General features: G+C 34.7%; 1 pseudogene; it reads left to right on the top strand.

Annotated features, from left to right (window-relative positions):
• The first annotated feature begins 439 nt into the window (after positions 1–439).
• LOC123252432 lies at positions 440–8,139 on the top strand (annotated as a pseudogene).
• The last annotated feature ends 10,966 nt before the right edge of the window (positions 8,140–19,105 follow it).

The following is a 19,105-nucleotide window of genomic DNA, read 5'->3' as shown; positions in this document are numbered from 1 at the left end:
AAGCTCCTTTTGAAATTCAATATAGTCCTTCTGGGGTTGGAACTAAAATATCAGAGTAGAGAAGCACTCATCTGAGTTTTAGCAATATTCCCTTCTAAACAACTTTAAAGGGACATCACAAATGAAATTCTAGCATGGTAGAGTTAACAGAAGTTCAATTTGAGACATTTTTCTGGTCCAAGAAAACAAAGGAGGTTGGAAAGAGAGATATGTGATGAGGGAGGAATCTAGTGTGGATCCTGCATTAATGAACATCACTGGGAAGATTAAGTGACAATAAGAACTGATAGAGGCTTTTAGAGCTGTCTAGGCAGAGATCAGAATGGGATCTGGAAAATAGTCAGAAAGTGATTGTAGACTAATTTCAAACCAATACTGGAAGGAGGACCTAAAGCTGTTTCACAACTGATTGTATCTAGTGTTGGTTGAAGCTGATAGCATGTTTGCTATGTAGTTTGAATATAGGATTTATCATATAGTTGAAAAACGTACACTGCCACAAAAGGGAATTCACCACACTATGATGTTCGATGATGCTTTCTCCAAGGAAATGCAGATGGTTACTGTAAGAACATTTTTTAATATTTATTTTTTAGAAAAGTTAATATGTTTACATGATTCATGCTCTTACTTTCCCGTCCACCAGCTGACTTCCCCCATAGCTGCTGCACATTTCCACTGGTTTTAATACGTCTCATTGATCAATACACAATTCCAAATTGTTGATAGTTGCATTGGTGTGGTAGTTTCCAGACTACATCCCCAATCATATCCGCACCAAACCATGTGTTCAAGCAGTTGCCCCTCCTTTGTGTTTCCACTCCCGCAGTTCTTCCTCTGAATGTGGGTAGCATTCTTTTCCATAAATCCCTCAGAATTATCCTGGGTCATTGCATTGCTGCGGGTACAGAAATCCACCACATTCTATTTTACCACAGTTTATTGGTCTCTGTGTACAATGTTCTTCTGGCTCTGCTCCATTTGCCCTGCATCAATTCCTGGAGATCTTTTCAGTTCACATGGAATTCCTCCAGTTTATTATAACTTTGAGCACAATAGTATTCCATCACCAGCATATACCACAATTTGTTCAGCCATTCCCCAACTGAAGGGCATACCCTCATTTTCCAGTTTTTACCACCATAAAAAGTGCAACTATAAATATTTTCGTGCAAGTCTGTTTATCTATGATCTCTTTGGGGTACAAACCCAACAATAGTATGCCTGGATCAAAGGGCAGGTATTCTTTTATAGCCCTTTCAGCATAGTTCCAAATTGCCAGCCAGAATGGTTGGATCAGTTCACAACTCCACCAGCAATGCATTAATGTCCCAATTTTGCCACATCTCCTCCAACATTCATTACTCTCCCCTTCTTTCATTTTAGCCAATCTGTTAGATGTGAGGTGGTACCTCAGAGTCATTTTGATTTGCATTTCTCTAATTATTAGAGAAATAGAGCACTTTCTCATGTGCTTCTTGATAGTTTTCATTTCTTTATCTGAAATTTGTCTATTCAAATCCCTTGCCCATTTATAAATTGGGGAATGGCTTGATTTTTTTATACAATTGATGTAACTACTTGTATATTTGAGTAATTAGACCCCTGTCAGAGTTTTATGTTATAAAGATTTTTTTCTCAATTTATTGTCTCCCTTCTGAATTTGGTTGCATTATTTTTGTTTGTACAAAAGCTTTTTAATTTAATATGATCAAAATCATTTATTTTACATTTTGTAATTTTCTCTAATTGTTGCTAGTTTTAAAATCTTTCCTTTCCCAGAGATCTGACAAGTATACTATTGTGGGTTCACTTAACTTGTTTATAGTTTCCCTCTTTATATTCAAGTCATTCATCCTTTCTGAATTTATCTTGGTGTAGGGTGTGAAATGTTGATCTAAGGCTAATCTCTCCCATATTGTTTTCCAAATTTCCCAGCAGTTTTTTCAAATAGTTGATTTTTGTCCCCAAAGTTGGGCTCTTTGGGCTTATCATACACTGTCTTGCTGACATCACTTACCCTAAGTCTATTCCACTGATCCTCCCTTCTATCTCTAAGCCAGTACCATGCAGTTTTGATGGCCTCTGCTTTATAGTGTAGTTTAATATCTGGTACTGCTAGACCCCTTCCTTCCTATTTTTTTCATTATTTCTCTTGATATTCTTGATCTTTTGTTATTCCATCTGAACTTCGTTATAGTTTTTTTCTAATTCAGTAAAAAAGTTTTTTGGTAGTTTGATAGATATGGTGCTAAATATGTAAATTAATTTGGGTAGAATGCTCATTTTTATTATGTTAGCTCTTCCTACCCATGAGCAATCAATGTTGTTCCAATTGTTTAGATCTAGTTTTAATTGTTTGGAAAGTGTTTTTTAGTTGCTTTCAAATAATTCTTGTGATTGTTTTGGTAGATAGATTCCTAAGGCTTTTATATTGTCTAGGGTGATTTTAAATGGTGTTTCTCTTTCTACCTCTTGCTGCTGTGATGTGTTGGAAATATTTAATAATTCTGATGATTTATGTGCATTTATTTTGTGTCCTGCAACTTTGCTAAAGTTGTTGATTATTTCTACAAGCTTCGTAGTTGATTCTCTAGGATTTTTTAAGTAGACCATCATATCATCTACAAAGAGTGATATCTTAGTATCCTCATTGCCTATTTTAATATCTTCAATTCCTTTTTCTTCTCTAATTACTATTGCTAGTGTTTCTAGTACAATGTTAAATAACAGAGGTGTTAATGGGCATCCTTGTTTCAGGCCTGATTTTACTGGGAAGGCTTCCAGTTTATCCCCATTGCATATGATGCTTGTATATGGTTTTAGGTATATACTGGTTATTATTTTTAGGAAAGGTCCTTCTATTCCTATACTTTCCAGTGTTTTCAATAGGAATTGGTGTTGTATTTTGTCAAAGGCGTTCTCAGCATCTATTAAGATACTCATGTGATTTTTGTTTGTTAGACTGTTGATATGGCCAATTATGTGGATGGTTTTCCTAATGTTGAACCATCCGTGCATTCCTGGTATGAATCCCACCTGATCATGATGGATAACCCTCTTGATCATTTGCTGGAGTCTCTTTGCTAGTATTCTATTTAGGATTTCTGCATCTATGTTCATTAGGGAGATTGGTCTAGTTTTCTTTCTCTGTTTTTGATCTACCTGGCTTTGGAATCAGTACCATATTTGTGTCATTAAAGGAATTTGGTTGGACTCTTTCTTTGCTTATTATATCAAATAATTTGTATAGTACTGGGATTAGTTGCTCTTTGAATGTTTGATAGAATTCACTTGTGAATACATCAGGTCCTGGTGATTTTTTCTTAGGGAGTTCTTTGATGGCTTGTTCAATTTCTTTTTCTGATATGGGATTATTTAGGTATTCTATTTCTTCTGCTGTTAATCTAGGCAATTTATATTTTTGTAAATATTCGTCCATATCACCTAGATTGCTATATTTATTGACAAAGAGTTAGGAAAAATAGTTTTTAATGATTACCTTAATTTCCCCTTCAATAGAGATGAGGTCTCCCTTTTCATCTTTGATACTGTCAATTTGGTTTTCTTCTTTCCTTTTTTTATTAGGTTGATCAGTACTTTTTCTATTTTATCTGTTTTTTCAAAATACCAGCTTATATTCTTATTCATTACTTCAATAGTTCATTTACTTTTAATTTTATTAATTTCCCCTTTGATTTTTAGTATTTCTAATTTAGTTTTCATATGGGGATTTTTAATTTGCTTGCTTTCTAGTTTTTTAAGTTGAATGCCCAATTCATTAATTTCTGCCCTCCCTAATTGGTTAGTATATGCCTTGGCTGCATCCCACAGAGTTTGGTAGGATGTCTCATCATTGTCATTCTCTTTAATGAAATTGTTTCTATGATTTCTTCTTTGACAAATTGGTTTTGGAATATCATATTATTTAATTTCTAATTAGTTTTTGATTTTCCTGTCCAGATACCCTTATTAATTATTATTTTATTGCACTATGATCTGAGAATGTTACATGTATTATGTCTACTCTTCTGCATTTGTTTGCAATATTCCTATGCCCTATTACATGGTCAATCTTTGTGAATGTACTATGTGCAGCTGAAAAGAAGGTGTATTCCTTTTTGTCCCTATTTTTTTTCTCCACATATCTATTAAATCTAATTTTTCTAGGACTTCATTCACCTCTCTTATCTCTTTCTTATTTATTTTTTGGTTTGATTTATCTTGATCTGAAAGAGGACTATTTAGATTTTGCACTATTATGGTTTTACTGTTTATTTCCTTCTTGAGCTCTGCCAGTTTCTCCTTTATGAATTTGGATAATATGCCATTTGGTGCAAACATTTTGAGCACTATTATTTCCTCATTGTCTATACTGCCTTTTATCAGGATGTAATTATCTTCTTTGTCTTTTTAAATCATATCTATTTTTACTTTGGCTCTGTCAGAAATCATGATCACCACTCCTGCCTTCTTTTTCTCATTTGAAGCCCAAAAGATTTTGTTCAAGCCCTTTACCGTAAACCTGTGAATGTCCACCTCCCTCATATGTGTTACTATAATGGTAAATACTATAATATTGAATAGTGTTCACTATAGAGAATTATACATAACATTTCTCCACATAGGAATACAAATAATCGGATCTTATTGAAACCCTTAAAGGGGCAAATTCAAGAATAAGAGTTTCTTTCTTTCCCCTCTGTTTCTTATTTACCTTTTCATGTTTCTCTTGATTTTTGTGGTTGAGTATTGAACTTTCCATTTAGTCCTGGTCTTTTCTGTGCAAATACTTGGAAATCTTCTTTCTTGTTGAATGCCCAAACTTTCCCACCGAAGTATATAGTCATTTTTGATGGGTAGGTGATCCTTGGTTGTAGACCCAGGTCTCTTGCCTTTCTGAATGTCATATTCCAAGTCTTGTGGTCTTTTAGTTTGGAGGCTGCCAGATCCTGTGTGATCCTGATTGGTGCTCCTTGATATCTGAATTGTCTCTTTCTGAATTCTTGTAAGCTTTTTCTTTTACTTGGAAGATCTTGTATCTGGCTATTATTTTCCTGGGAATTGTCCTTTCAGGGTCTATTGTAGATGGTGATCTATGGATCCTTTCAATGTCTATATTGCCCTCTTGTTTTAGAACTTAAGGGGGGGTTTCTGAATAATTTCTTTTAGTATGGAGTCCAAATTTCTATTAATTTCTGCTTTTTCAGGAAGAATAATAATTCTCAAATTGTCTCTTCTAGACCTATTTTCTTGATTGGTCAATTTCTCTTTGAGATATTTCATGTTTCCTTCTATTTTATCAGTCTGTTGACTTTGCTTTATTTGTTCTTGCTGTCCTAAGAGATCATTGACTTCTATTTCCCTAATTCTTGTCTTTAGAGACTGTTTTTATGCTATAATGTTTTGATTGTCCTTTTCAATTGGGTCTATCCTGTTTTCCAGCTGTTTGGTTTTGGTCTCCAATTTGCTCATCAATTCTTTTGATTTGGGGGCATCTTTTTCAAATTGCCTAATTCTAGCTTTTAGAGACTGGTTTTCCTTTTCCAATTGTGAAAATATGCCTTTTAAACTGTTATTTTTTTGCCAGATCTCTTCCATCTTTTTCATCATCTCATGTTTGAACTCTTCAAGAGCTTGTGACCAATTTTCATTGTTTTGGGAAGTTTTGGATATGATTATTTGTTTGTTCCCCTTTTCTGTTTGCTCTGTTGTCTGGATTTTCTCTGAGTAAAAGTTGTTGAGTGTTAAAGATTTCTTCTTGCTGATCTTTCTCCTCTGGGGTTCCTGAGTTTGGCTTGCCATTGTTATCCCAGAGCCCTCTCAGCTTTATCCTCACACCCAGGGTCTGTCTGCACTCTTTAGGCTCCTGATATCTCAGGTCTCATTGTTCTCAGGGTCAAGTCTCCTTGTGATCCCCTTGCTTGTTCCTCTGCCCGAAGCTCCTTTAACAGTCTCAGCGCACTGCTTCCACAGTTGTGTATCCCTCTGTACTGGGTCCCCACCCTAGATCTGCCTGCACTCAGCATCCACACCAGCACCTGAGCTTAAGATTCCTATGCGAGCCTGAGCTTAGGGTCTGTGTTCAAAGTCTGAGAGGTCTTTAGCCTCTTGGGGTCTTAAGTCTTGCTGCTCTCAGGAACTGGATTGGTGACCCCAGGTGGCTTCCAAGGACTTAATGGGTGCCCCAAATTCACTCTGACTCTTTTGTGCCCTCTTTGGCACTGTAGGTTCTGTGGGGTGGGAAGGGGGTTGCTCAGCTCGCATTTTAGTAAGAGCTGATTCACCCCCTTATAGCATGGAAATGCCCTGATTCCACATATCTTCAATGCTGTGCCCTGTTGAGGGGTCCCTTCATTCATCTGGATTTAGTTTTATGTCTTCTTGAGGAGTCTTATATGTGTGGGTTAGGAGAGGTCAAGCAGCTGTTTTTTTTTACTCTGCCACCATCTTGACCTGGAAGCCTCAAAAAATATATAAGAAAATATTTGACAGCCATGTTGAAGTCAAGATGATGAAGAGTTACCTGCTTAGAATGTGGATTGGATTGAGCTTGGCAGGAGCCTGGTAGGAGCCAGGGTAGTTAGGGTGGGTATAAAAGGCAGGGATTCGAACCCATCTGTTATCTTTCTTGTGAGATAATTGGGTGGTGAAGGGCAGTTTGGGTAGGCCTATCTTGTGTTCTTTTCATTCATCAATCAGTAACCAGCTCTCAAGTGTGTTTCATCAATCTGTTTTCCTGAATTACATTGACCAAAAAGACCAACAAACCTATCATTCAGCAGGATAACCTTGACTTTAGGTTGGGGCTTGTCTGGCATCAACCTGGCTGTTAATAACCAAGAATTTTGACCATTAATATATAAGAGAGGATTCATCAGTAATATTATCCTCTAAATATAGTTAAGGATTTCCTACTCCCACTTTCCCAGCCATTACCCAGTTCCTCCTCCCCTAGATCTATAGACATTAAATCATCTTTAAAACTATAACTTGCCTAAGCTTCATCAAAGATATAGTGGGCGTTAGTAGATTACAGCTTGTGCCAGCTTAAGTGATGAGGCTTATATTCTTTCAACATTAGTGATCAAATCCACAGTCTGAAAAGGTGTTATCAAAGGCACAGGGTTTTAGTTGGGCAGAGTTTACTGAATATTTCTATCAGCAGATTCCTTGCTTGGCTGGTAGCTCTGTGATACTGTTAATATCTTGGGCTTGGGATAAGCAGATTCTATATCTAATTTTTAAAATCAACTACACTGGGTGATCCTTTGGATTCACTATCTTATCTAAGTGTCCCATTTAGGATTCAACACCCACAATTAACCCAGCCTCAAGATTGTACATAACATTACTTGTGGCATATATCTTTCTGGTTGTAGGAAGAGTTGGTTTTCCTTCTGAGAATATCACACAGAAATTAATGTGAAAGGAAGAATCTGACAAAGAGTCATTTATGCTTGATAACTAAATACAATGGACAGAGATTTGTTGACCATTGTGTTTGTAGAGACCAAAAGGTGGGCAGATTCCTTCAAATATTTCTTATACCAAAAAAGTATCCAAGTAGTATCCATGTATCCATAGAGATCAATCTCAAGAGATTGAGGAGAAACAACACGTTTGTTCATGAAAAAGCCCAATTTTAGTAGTTATAGCAGTAGCAGTAAGAGGATTGGATATCTCAAAAGTGAAACATGTCATTAACTTTTGTTTGTTGAGTGATATGAAAGAGTGTACATAATAAAACTGGTCAGACAAGTCATATTGGGAACCCCGGTCTTTCCACTTCATTCTTGAAAATGAGAGGAATATTATCATTACCAAGGACTTCCAGTTGAAGCTAAATAAGAAGTTCCATCATGGCTAGAAAGCATGGCTTACAAACATCTCTTTGAGGGGAGCAGTTCTGGATGTTCTATGAGTAGTGAATTCAGTGGAGGTTTTGGTGCCAGATACTATCAACAGTGAAGTGGTGCCAACAGTTCTAGCTTTAGTTTTACTCAAGCAAGCAGCAGCTGCACTGATGGCAGAAGTGGTGGTCATGGCAGCAGCAGAGAATTTGATAGAGGCTTATACAACAGTGATGGTTATGGAGGAAATTATAATTTCCAGGGGGTCGGCTGGTGGGATAATTGAATGTATTCACAGCAGGTCATCCTAGAAGACAAGCAACTATAGAAACTATGTGCAACTTAGCCAGACTATACTTTGTGTAGCTTCAAGAACTCTTTGTACATTACCAGCTGTGATTCTCCACTAAATTTTTTAAAGAGACCTCACAGTCACAAGAAAAAATGAAAGGAATAATCAGAAGGTGCTTTGAAGACTTAATTTCTATAGTTTGAATTAACAACACTTCCACTAACCCCTACCCCAAATTGCATTTATAATTCTGAAACTGAGGATATTTTTTGTTAATATACTGTGCTTTTAACTTTAGACAGTTTTTATTTTGATAATCTTTTTGTTTAATAATGTTCAACATATCAAATGTTGTGACAAAATAATTTCCTGAACTTAGGCTAACAAACAGGAATCATTGGTGCACCCATAATCATTAGAAGAAAAAATGTATGTGTTAGGTTTGATACTTTTTTCTTTTTTTTTTTTTTAATAATTTTTTATTTTTAGAAAAATTTCCCCGGTTACATAAGTCATGGTTTTACTTTACCCTTCACCCCCTTCACCCCCTTCACACCCCCTCTCCCCACTGTAGCTAATTTGCATTTCCACTGGTTTGGTCAGTCAAGACTTATTTACACATTATTGATAGTTACTTGGGTGAGGCTTTTCAGGTCTACATCCCCAATCATGTTCTCATCAACCCAAGTGTCCATGCAGTTGTTTTTCTCCTGTGTTTCTACTCCTGCAGTTCTTCCTCTGAATGTGGATAGTGTTCCTTTCCATAAATCCCTCCGAATTGTCTTGGGTCATTGCATTGCTGCTAGTACAGATGTCCATTTCATTCGATTTTACCATAATATATCAGTCTCTGTGTACAATGTTCTTCTGGCTCTGCTCCTTTCACTCTGCATCAATTCCTGGAGCTCTTTCCAGTTCTCTTGGAATTCCTCCAGTTTATTATTCCTTTGAGCACAATAGTATTCCATCACCAACATATACCACAATTTGTTCATCCATTCCCCAATTGAAGGGCATACCCTTGCTTTCCTATTTTTTGCTACCACAAAGAGCGCTGCTATAAATATTTTTGTGCAAGTCTGTTTATCTATGATCTCTTTGGGGTACAAAGCTTTTTTTCCATAGCCTTTGATACTTGCAGATTTGGAAAAATCAGACCAAAAACAAACACCTTGAAGCATATCAATTGAATTAGTTTCTAAATTGGGAAAATGTACAAAGTTAAAGTTCTGATTTACTCAATCTAATCTGAACAGGTACTTTAAACCTGATACTCTTTAATAATCCATTCCATTCATAATATGATGTACAAATACATGTAAACATTTATAGTACTATTTTTGAAGTTAATGCAAATAAGTACAGCAATTCCTCCTTTAATGTTTAGACAGATCATTAATGTGAGCTGCCCAAATGTGAGCAGAATATTATAGGAAAAGATTAAAGATCTGATAACTTAAAATATTTTTAGGAGAATTCATCTATTTAGACTTTTTAAATGCCTGCCAAAAATGAAAAACTGAAACTATAGGATATTTGACTATGGCAAAGCCTGATCTTTTTTAAAAGGCCTGGCTGATTTTAGCCTAATAGCACATGCCACTGTTTATTATGTTTGGTCAAAAAGAGAGTACAAACTGGAAGAATTATGCAGCAGGCTTTATTTTAACAGATTCCTATTACTCTGCTCAAGATAAATTGAGATGTTAAACAGGCTTACTGTAGACTTTGTAAAATGACTACAGAAGATTAACTAACTAAAATCTTTGACATCACTGAGGTTGAAAATGTATATGTAACTGTAGGAGGTGTCAATTCTGCTATTAGTGCCATTTTAGTTACATAAGTTTCCAATGTATTTATAATCAGTTTATGCTAAATCTGGCAAAATATGAGTATTAATCACCACTAAAATGTTAGAGTGCCATGCTAAAATTTTTAATCTTTTTTCAGTGACATAGGAAGATGGCAAAAATCTCCTAAAGAGCAATTAAGTAGTTCCACTTGATAGTATTATGACCATGTTATAGTACAATTATATTTATCTAGACATATGCCCTGGAACAGTTCCCCCAAAACTTTTTACAAAACTCTTCTTTTATTAGACATTAAAATGTATGCATATCTTGAAATTTCTAACCTTATTTTGTCTCTTGGAGACTGTTGAACTCAGCTTGTCTAAAAAAGGGTAGGGACTAAATTATAAAATTTATGTGAAATCCTGGGAACAATATTTGGGAAGATAACTTTTTGTGCATAACAGATTCTAAATACTTTTTGTTGCTAGTTTTGTGTAATATTTATTGAACATTTGATCAATATTTATTTTTATAAGTCTAAAAGAAGTTCTTTGAAAGTTCAAACACTGGCACTAGAATGTTGAATACCATCATAGACGAGAAATTATAAATTTTGAGATAGTGTAAGCCAGTGATTCCCAAAGTGGGCGCTGCTGCTCCCTGGTGGGTGCTGCAGTGATCCAGGGGGGCGGTGATGGCCACAGGCACATTTATCTTTCCTACTAATTGCTATTAAAATTAAAAAAAAATAATAATTTCCAGGGGGTTAAATAATATTTTTTTCTAGAAAGGGGGCTGTAGGCCAAAAACATTTGGGAAACACTGGTGTAAGCTTTTAATGTTGTCATATTAAATTCTTAAGCCAAATTAAACATTGGCAGTGTAGTCATGACTTACTTTTGTTAGTAAAACAACAATGTCAACTTAAAAATGAAATGTGTCAAGATTTTGATATATTTCTTTTAAGATATTAATGAAACTCTTCTAAACAGTGATGTAAATATCCAGATTCTCAGATGTTTGTTGAGTGAGTTTTAAGGTATGTGTTCTTTTTTTTTTCTCCCATGAATGTCTGACCCATTATAATCCTCAAATATGTGATTATCTTTCTTGTACTGACATAACCAATGACTTGTACATTCAATGGCAATATTTTAGTAAATTTTATCAGCTAGCAATATTCTCAGTTCATGAATAAGGATTCGAGTATTTTATGCAAGGACATGCTGAATGTAGATTGAACTTCAAGTCACAATAGCTTTAGTAACTTACTTGTTATATTACTTTAGGTTCTAGTATTGCATGTCCTGTGAATATTCTGATTTTATTAAAATAAACAGGTGAAATGCAAAACCTACTTTTCTTTGTTGCTCTCACATGCAGTCCAGTAATAGTTTAGATAAATGTAATTTGAATTATTTAAAAATATGCAGGAATTGCCAAATGCAAAAAAATACAAAAATTATTTTAAGAAAATAATTCCTTAAAAATAGAATTGGACAAATTGAAAGCTAATGATTCCACAAGATATTAAGGGACAGAATACAATATATTAAATATTTTATTGGAAAAACAAATGACCTGAAAAAATAGATTGAAGAGAGATTTTTTAAGATCTATGAAGGAAAAACTTCTCTTATTACCTCAAACTAGAGGATAGAATAGAAATAGAAAGAATCAGTAATAACTACTGAAACATATTCCAAAATTTAAATTCTCCAGAATATTAAAGCCAAATTCATGAGTTCCTAGGTGAAAGAGTTCCTAGGTGAAAGAGAAAATACTTCAAGCAATACAAAAGAAATCATTCAAATATAGTGGAATCACAGTTAGAATCACACAAAATTTAACAGGTACCACATTAAAGGAGAAGAAGTCTTTGAAAATCTTATTTTTATAAGCAAAAGAGGTAGGATTATAACCAAAAATAATCTACTTAACAAAAGAGAATGCTGTATAATCCTTCAGGGAAAATGAATATTTAATCAAATAGAGGATTTTCAAGATTTAGTGATAAAAATACAGAGCTGAATAGAAAAATTTGCCTTTCAAATTCAAGATTCAAGAAAAGTATAAAAATGTAAACATGAAACAGATTCAATAGGGGTAAAATATTTTTTCTACACATGAAGAAATTAAATGTGTATTCTGAACATTGTATCATTATTATAACAATAAAAAAGATTCTATGTAAAAAGAGGATGAAGAAAATTGATTTTTTTAGGATGATGTAAAAAAGGATAGGCAAAAAAGAATGCTAGGGGATAAGGAAGAAAGATGGAAAAGTAGAAAATTATCTCATATAAAAGAAATGCAGAAGGAACAGCTTTTGCAGTGGAGGATATATTGGTATTGGAGGGGCAGGCAATACTTGAACCTCACATTTAAATTGCTTCAAAAAGGAATATGAATACATATGGATACATACATTTATGTGCATACATACACACTTATTTGGGGAAAGAAAATTTTATTTCAAGAAAGGAAAGAGATGAGAGAAAGGAGGGAGGTGTGAAAAAAGGGAGTACAGATAAAAGAAGGTAGTAGTCTGAATCAAAATTGATTTCAAAGGAGAGACAGGATAAAAAGAAAGAGAAAAGGATAAACATAAGAAAATAAGATGGAGGAAAATGATCACAATTGAGGATGTGATTGGAATGAACTCATCCATAAAACAGAGAACAGAATAAGTTAGAAATCAGAATGCAACAGTGTGTTGTTTACAAGAATTGTACTTGAAACAAAGATACACTAAGGAGTTAAAATAAGCTGCTGGAGCAGAAATCTATACTTCAACTGCTGTAAAAAAGGCAGGGCTTTTTTATATAAATTTTATATAAATATGCACCAAATGGAATTGTATCCAAATTCTTAAAGGAAAAAATAATTTTAGCAGGAAATATTAAAACTAAACTAGTTGGAGAACCTTAACTTTCCCTTCTCAGAATGAGATAAATTCAAGCATATCATAAATAAGAAAGAAGTAAAGGAGATTATTAGAGTATTTAAAAATATATATATGTTATACCTTTTGAGAAAACTAAATGTTAATAGAAAGATATTGTTGAAATGATTACGTGGGACAAGATGGATGCCACTTTGAATGACAGGACCGCCATTTGAGAACCTCAGAATGTCCTCAAGTGCCATGAGCCAAGGGCAAAAAGCAGTTGGCCCCAGCCCTATAAATACTCCCAAGTGACAAAACCAGTTGGCTCAGATTGGAGCAGGAACTTGGGAAGGTGGGAGGTGAAGGGTGAATAGTAGGCCTGAAACCTGTAGCCTGTTATCTGTTAGTTTTAAAACTAATATTCAATGCCTCCAAAGTATGATATTTATAAGGATTTATTAAAACACAGGGAAAGAGTTCCGACTCACCCTTCACCACGCTGCCTCAGATCCAAAAGCCCCCATGACCATGCCAAAAAACCCATTACAGTAGAGCCCGTGAAAACCAATGACCAATAGGAAAAGGCATGGTGATGATCCTGCAGCTACTGGGTCCAGCTGGGATGAATAATAGGCTGCTAGGTGTTGATCAGGTCCCAAAAGTTGAGTTAGAACACCTGAAGCTAACCCTTTCCTTTCATAGACATATAAAGTAAATGGTTTGTCATGATTTGGGATGGCTAGAGCAGGGGCAGACAGGATAGCATGAGGGCCCAGTGCAAGGGTGGGGAGGGTGGGGAAGGCCTGTGAAGGATGCCTGGGAGGGAAAAGGCACAGATCATGAAAAAGGTGGGAGAAAAACAGCAGAAAACTACACTGCTGGGGGAGGAGGGGCAGAATGCAGCTGGGAATCTGAGGCTGGCTCACCAAACTGTGAGTTTTAAAATTAATATTCCTCCAAAATATGACATTTATAAGGATTAAAATGTAGGGGAAAAGTCCCAACTCACCCTTCACCATGCAGTCTCTGGTCCAAAATCCCCCATAACCACGCCAAAAAACCCATTACAATACAGTCCTCAAAAACCAATGACTGATAGGAAAAGGCTTAAGGAATTATGGGTATGGTGAAACAGGAGTTTGGGTAATGTAGTTTAAAGGGGTACAAGGTCTTTTCAACTTTACATATCCTACTGAGAGAGCTAGAGAGCAATCATCATTCTTGTTAATAGAGCTGAGGGAGTTTACTGATATTATCATTCAAGATCATCAAATAGCCTTCCCTAATTTCTGGCTTGGCTGTGTACAAGTCAGGTCAGAGTTAGTGAGAGGGTGAAGAACCTCCAGTTTCTACTAAACCTAGCAATCTCCAGACCTTGATCAACAACCTAGATTATTAGCCTAAATAATTAGCAATAGGGTTCCTAAATCCTCAATCCCATTCCCTTATTTCCTAACCCCATCAATAAATTCAAATACAGTGTTTACCATCAAGTATGTTTGCTGGGTGGTGATTATACCAAGCCCTTAGGAAGGGAAAATCAATATGCAGTCAGATTATACAGTTATCCAATAGCTAATGAATAGCCATCATCAACAAATAATCCAACCTCAGGTTGGGACCTAGTGAGGTTAAATATCCACACAACCTCTCAAGGGTTCCCTGCTTAGGCAAACTGTTAGAAAGGGTAGCTGACATGCTTATTCAACCAAGCCTATCAGGGAGGACAAGCAGAGATTATACCAACAACAATTGGATAAGGCCTGTGAGAGGAGAGTATGCTTGCTCCCTCACCAACTACAACCAGTTTAGGTCTGGGCATACAATCCCTCCTCCATTTACAACATCGATATGATCAGTTTCTCCAAGATCCTCCATACCAACATAACAATATATACCATTTTTTTGGGCAGCCATGCATGGCATCTACAGAAACAAAATCTATGTATTATGCATAAGAATTAATAAATATTTAGAATATGTTTTGTATATGTTCAAGATATACTTTTCAAACCATAATAAATGCCAAAAAATTCAGTAAAGGACAACCTAATCATAAAAATGAGTGGATAAAAAAATAATGAAAACAACTGGTAATGTAAATAGAATGACGATGATGAGACAACATTTCAAAATCTTTGGGATGAAGCCAGTCAGTACATAGGGGAAAATTTATATCTCTAAAGAACAAATAAGTGAATTGGGCATGCAAATTTAAAAAATAAAAAGGAAGAAATTAAAAATCTTTAACTGAACACTAAAATAAAAATGATAAACAAAATTAAAGATAAAATTTGAAAGTAAAAATATAACTAACAAATAAACTACTAAAATAATTTTATGAAAAATAAATACAAGAAATAAATGTTTAATGTGATAAAACAGGAAAAAGACAAATTTCTAGTGTTTAAATTCAATGGTTGAATTAAACTATGAAAATGAAATTAAAGCAATTATTAGGAGATATTTTTCACATTATATGCCTATAAAATGAGAAAAAATAATTGAAATGGAAAAATAATAAAAATATAACTTTTTCAGATTAAAAGTAAATAGAACACTAATAAACCTGTCATAGAAAGAGAAATTGAACAAGCAATTATTGAGCTCACTAAGAAAAATCGTTTAGGATCACAATGATTCACAAGTGAATTCTATCAAATCTTTAAGGAAAACTTAGTCCCAGTACAACAGAAATTATTTGGAAAGGTAGTTAAGAAAGGATACCTACCAAATTTCCTTAGTGACACAAATATGGATTTGATATCTAAAACAAAGAAAGCAAAATAATAATTAAAGAACATTAAAATTCATTTTCCTTATTGAAGAATGATTCAAAAATTTAATAATTTTTAGAATGAAGATTACCTGCCTTAGAAAGTGTTGAACAAGTATGAATGAAAATTGAAACATACTTTATTTCTTCCATGAACTTTTCTCTACTGTAAGCCATATGTCTCATGTCACAACATGAGGAAAATAGAAATGTGCTATCTGACAATATGTGTATAATTATATCACATTCCCTAATTTATTGGGAACTAGGGGAGGCATGAAAAGGAGAGAGAGCACATAGATTGCAAAATATAAAAAATACATATTTAAATTGTATTAATATGTAAAAAAGTAGAAAAATCTGCTAGGTGTGAGATGGTACCTCAGTATTGTTTTGATTTGCATTTCTCTAATTATGAGAGATTTAGAATACTTTTTCTTGTGCTTATTGATAGTTTTGATTTCTTTATCTGAAAACTGCCCATTCATGTCCCTTGACCATTTGTAAATGAGGGAATGGCTAGCTTTTTTTCTATAATTGACTTAGGTCCTTATAAATTTGAGAAATGAGACCTTTGTCAGAGGTTTTGTTAAAAAAATTCCCCTAATTTGGTGCTTCCCTTCTAATTTTGTTTGCACTGATTTCGTTTGAATAAAAACTTTTTATTTAATATGATCAAAATTATTCATTTTACACTTTGTAATGTTCTCTGTCTTGTGCTTGGTCTTAAAATCCTTCTTTTTCCATAGGTCTTATAGTATACTATTCTTTGTTCACCTAATTTGTTTATGATTTCCCTTATTATGTTTATGTAATTTACTCACTCTGAATTAATCTTGATATAGGATATAAGATAATGATCTAAACCTAATTTTTCCCAAACTGTTTTCTAATTCTCCCAGTAGTTTTTGTCAAATAGTGGGTGATTTTCCCAAAAGCTGGCATCTTTGGGTTTATCTAATACTGTCTTGCTACTGTCATATACCCCAGTTCTGTTCCACTGAGACACCCTTCTATCTCTAAGACAAAATCATCCTTAATGATTACTGCTTTATAGTGTAGTTTGAGATCTAGTAATGCTAGGCCTTCCTTCCACATTTTTTGTTAGTTCCTTTGATATTCTTGATCTTTTTATCTTCTAGGTGAGGTTATCTTTCCAGCCCTTGCTGCCCTGGCTGATGTTTCTGCCTAAGCTCTATGCTTTTTTGCATAAGCTCCTTACTCTTTATCCTCAAAGTCTTGTGGACAAGTCCTTGCACTTTCCTCAGTAGTAAGTCAGTGATGCTTTCAGTCAGCCCCCAAGAATTTAGAGCAGTGGTTCCAAAACTTTTTTGACCTACCACCCCCTTTCCAAAAAAATATTACTTAGCACCCCCTGGAAATTATTTTTTAAATTTTAATAGCAATTTATAGGAAAGATAAATGCATCTGTGGCCATCACCGCTCTCCTGGATTGCTGCAGCACCCACCAGGGGGAGGTGGTGCCCCCTTTGGGAATCACTGATTTAGAGATTGCCCTGACCCTCACCCTAACTCTGGTGTACTAGGAATGTGGGGGAAGGGTGATCAGCTTGCACTTTGATTAGTGAAGTTTTGCTTCCTTATGGCATGGGAATCCCCACTGACTGTCAGCCTTTAATGCTGTGTCTAATGGGAGAGTCCCGTTACTCATCCTGTTGTGATTTCTGTCATTTTGAGATGCTTTGTAATGAAAGGTTAGAGGGAGATTCAGAAGGCTCCTGCTACTAAGCTGCCATCTTGGCTCCACCTTTTCATTCTGTTTTGAAGTTATGTTTTTTCTATGACTTATTCTTTGATTTACCTGACACACACACACACACACACACAGATAACTTTATGATAATATTATTTTATTGCTAATAATTTTTATCTTTCTGCACAACTTTATTGAATGTAATTTTATTGCTTTCTCATCTGAAAATGATGCACTTAATATTTCTGCTTTTCTGTACTTGATTGGGAAGCTTTTATGCCATATAATATGATCCATTTTTGTGAAAGCACTGTGTGCACTTGAGAAAAATGGATTTTCCTTTTGTTCCCTTTCAATTTTCTCCAGAGATCTTTCATATCCAATTATGCTAAAATTCTATTCACCCCTTAATTATTTTCTTATTTAATTTTTCTTATTTGATTTATTTTTATTTTTGGACCTATTCCCCTTTGAGAGGTGAAGGTTGAGTTCCCACACTAGTATAATTTTTTTAAAACCCTTAACTTCTATGTATTAGTTCCTTGGTGGAAGAGTGGTAAGGGTAGGCAATGGGGGTCAAGTGACTTGCCCAGGGTCACACAGCTGGGAAGTGTCTGAGGTCAGATTTGAACCTAGGACTTCCAATCTCTAGGCCTGGCTCTCAATCCACTGAGCTACCCAGCTGCCCCTATAATTTTACTTTGTATTTTCTCATTTAGAAATTTAGATGTGATTTCAATTGATTGTCAAGATATAATTTCCTTCCTTATATCTTGTAATTGAATCATTGCTCTTTTTCTTTTACTTTTTCTGAAATTATTATTGTTATTCCTTTTTTTAACTGCAGCTGAAGCACAACACAGTCTGCTCTGGCCTCTTACCTTTACTCTGTGTGTGTCTCTGCTTTAAAAGTATTTTTCATAGAGTGCATATTTTGAGAATCTGGTATTTAATTCACTCTGCTATCCTCTTCCATGGAATGGATGAATTTATCTAATTCATATTCATATCCATGTTTTCAGATTGTGTTTCCCTCCATCTTATTTTCCTCTGTTCATCTTTCACTCTCTCTCCTTATAGTCTTTTCCTTTTCAAAATATTTTGCTCCTGACCACTGCCTTCCCCAATTCATCCTTAATTATATCTGCTCCACCTTCTCTTGTTCTTCCTACCTACTTATTTCCTATATTGTAAGACAGATTTCTATATGTGAATGAATGTGGAAGTTATTCCATCTTTGAGCCAAATCAGAAGTCATGAGGATGTCTGGAAAGTGTGTATTTCTACTTTCCTCCACCACACTATCTTTCCTCTACTTCACTATCTTAAGAGGTTTTTTATAAAGAAACACAACACTCTCTCCATTCTTATTTAACCAGAGGATAGAGAAAGCAAATTTGTAGCTTTAAAATTAAAATTAAATTAAGATTACCTGTCTCACTCCCCTTAAAATCCAAAGGTTGTGGGGGGGGCAAGAATAACATCTAAAGGTTGTATTGGGGAACCAAAAGAGGAGGTAGAAATTATTGTTAAACCTCTATGGTATTTAATTACCTTAAATACATTAAGTACCTTAAATATCATAAGTATCTTAATTTTTATCTTCTCATTTAGCAATATAATCAGTTTATCCCAACTGAATCTAGTTTTTATTCATTTTCCTTATTTATTACTTGTATTATATCTTTTAGTGGCAATTAATCTCATTGAGAAAGACTTGTAATATGTAGGGAACTTTAAAAATGAGAATGTCATATAGCAAGAACATCTTGAGATCTTTA

The sequence above is a fragment of the Gracilinanus agilis genome, chromosome 6, assembly GCF_016433145.1.
Source record: "Gracilinanus agilis isolate LMUSP501 chromosome 6, AgileGrace, whole genome shotgun sequence".
Lineage (NCBI taxonomy): Eukaryota > Metazoa > Chordata > Mammalia > Didelphimorphia > Didelphidae > Gracilinanus > Gracilinanus agilis.
Note: the sequence above shows the minus strand (reverse complement) of the source record. Positions and strands in the feature narration are given on the sequence as shown.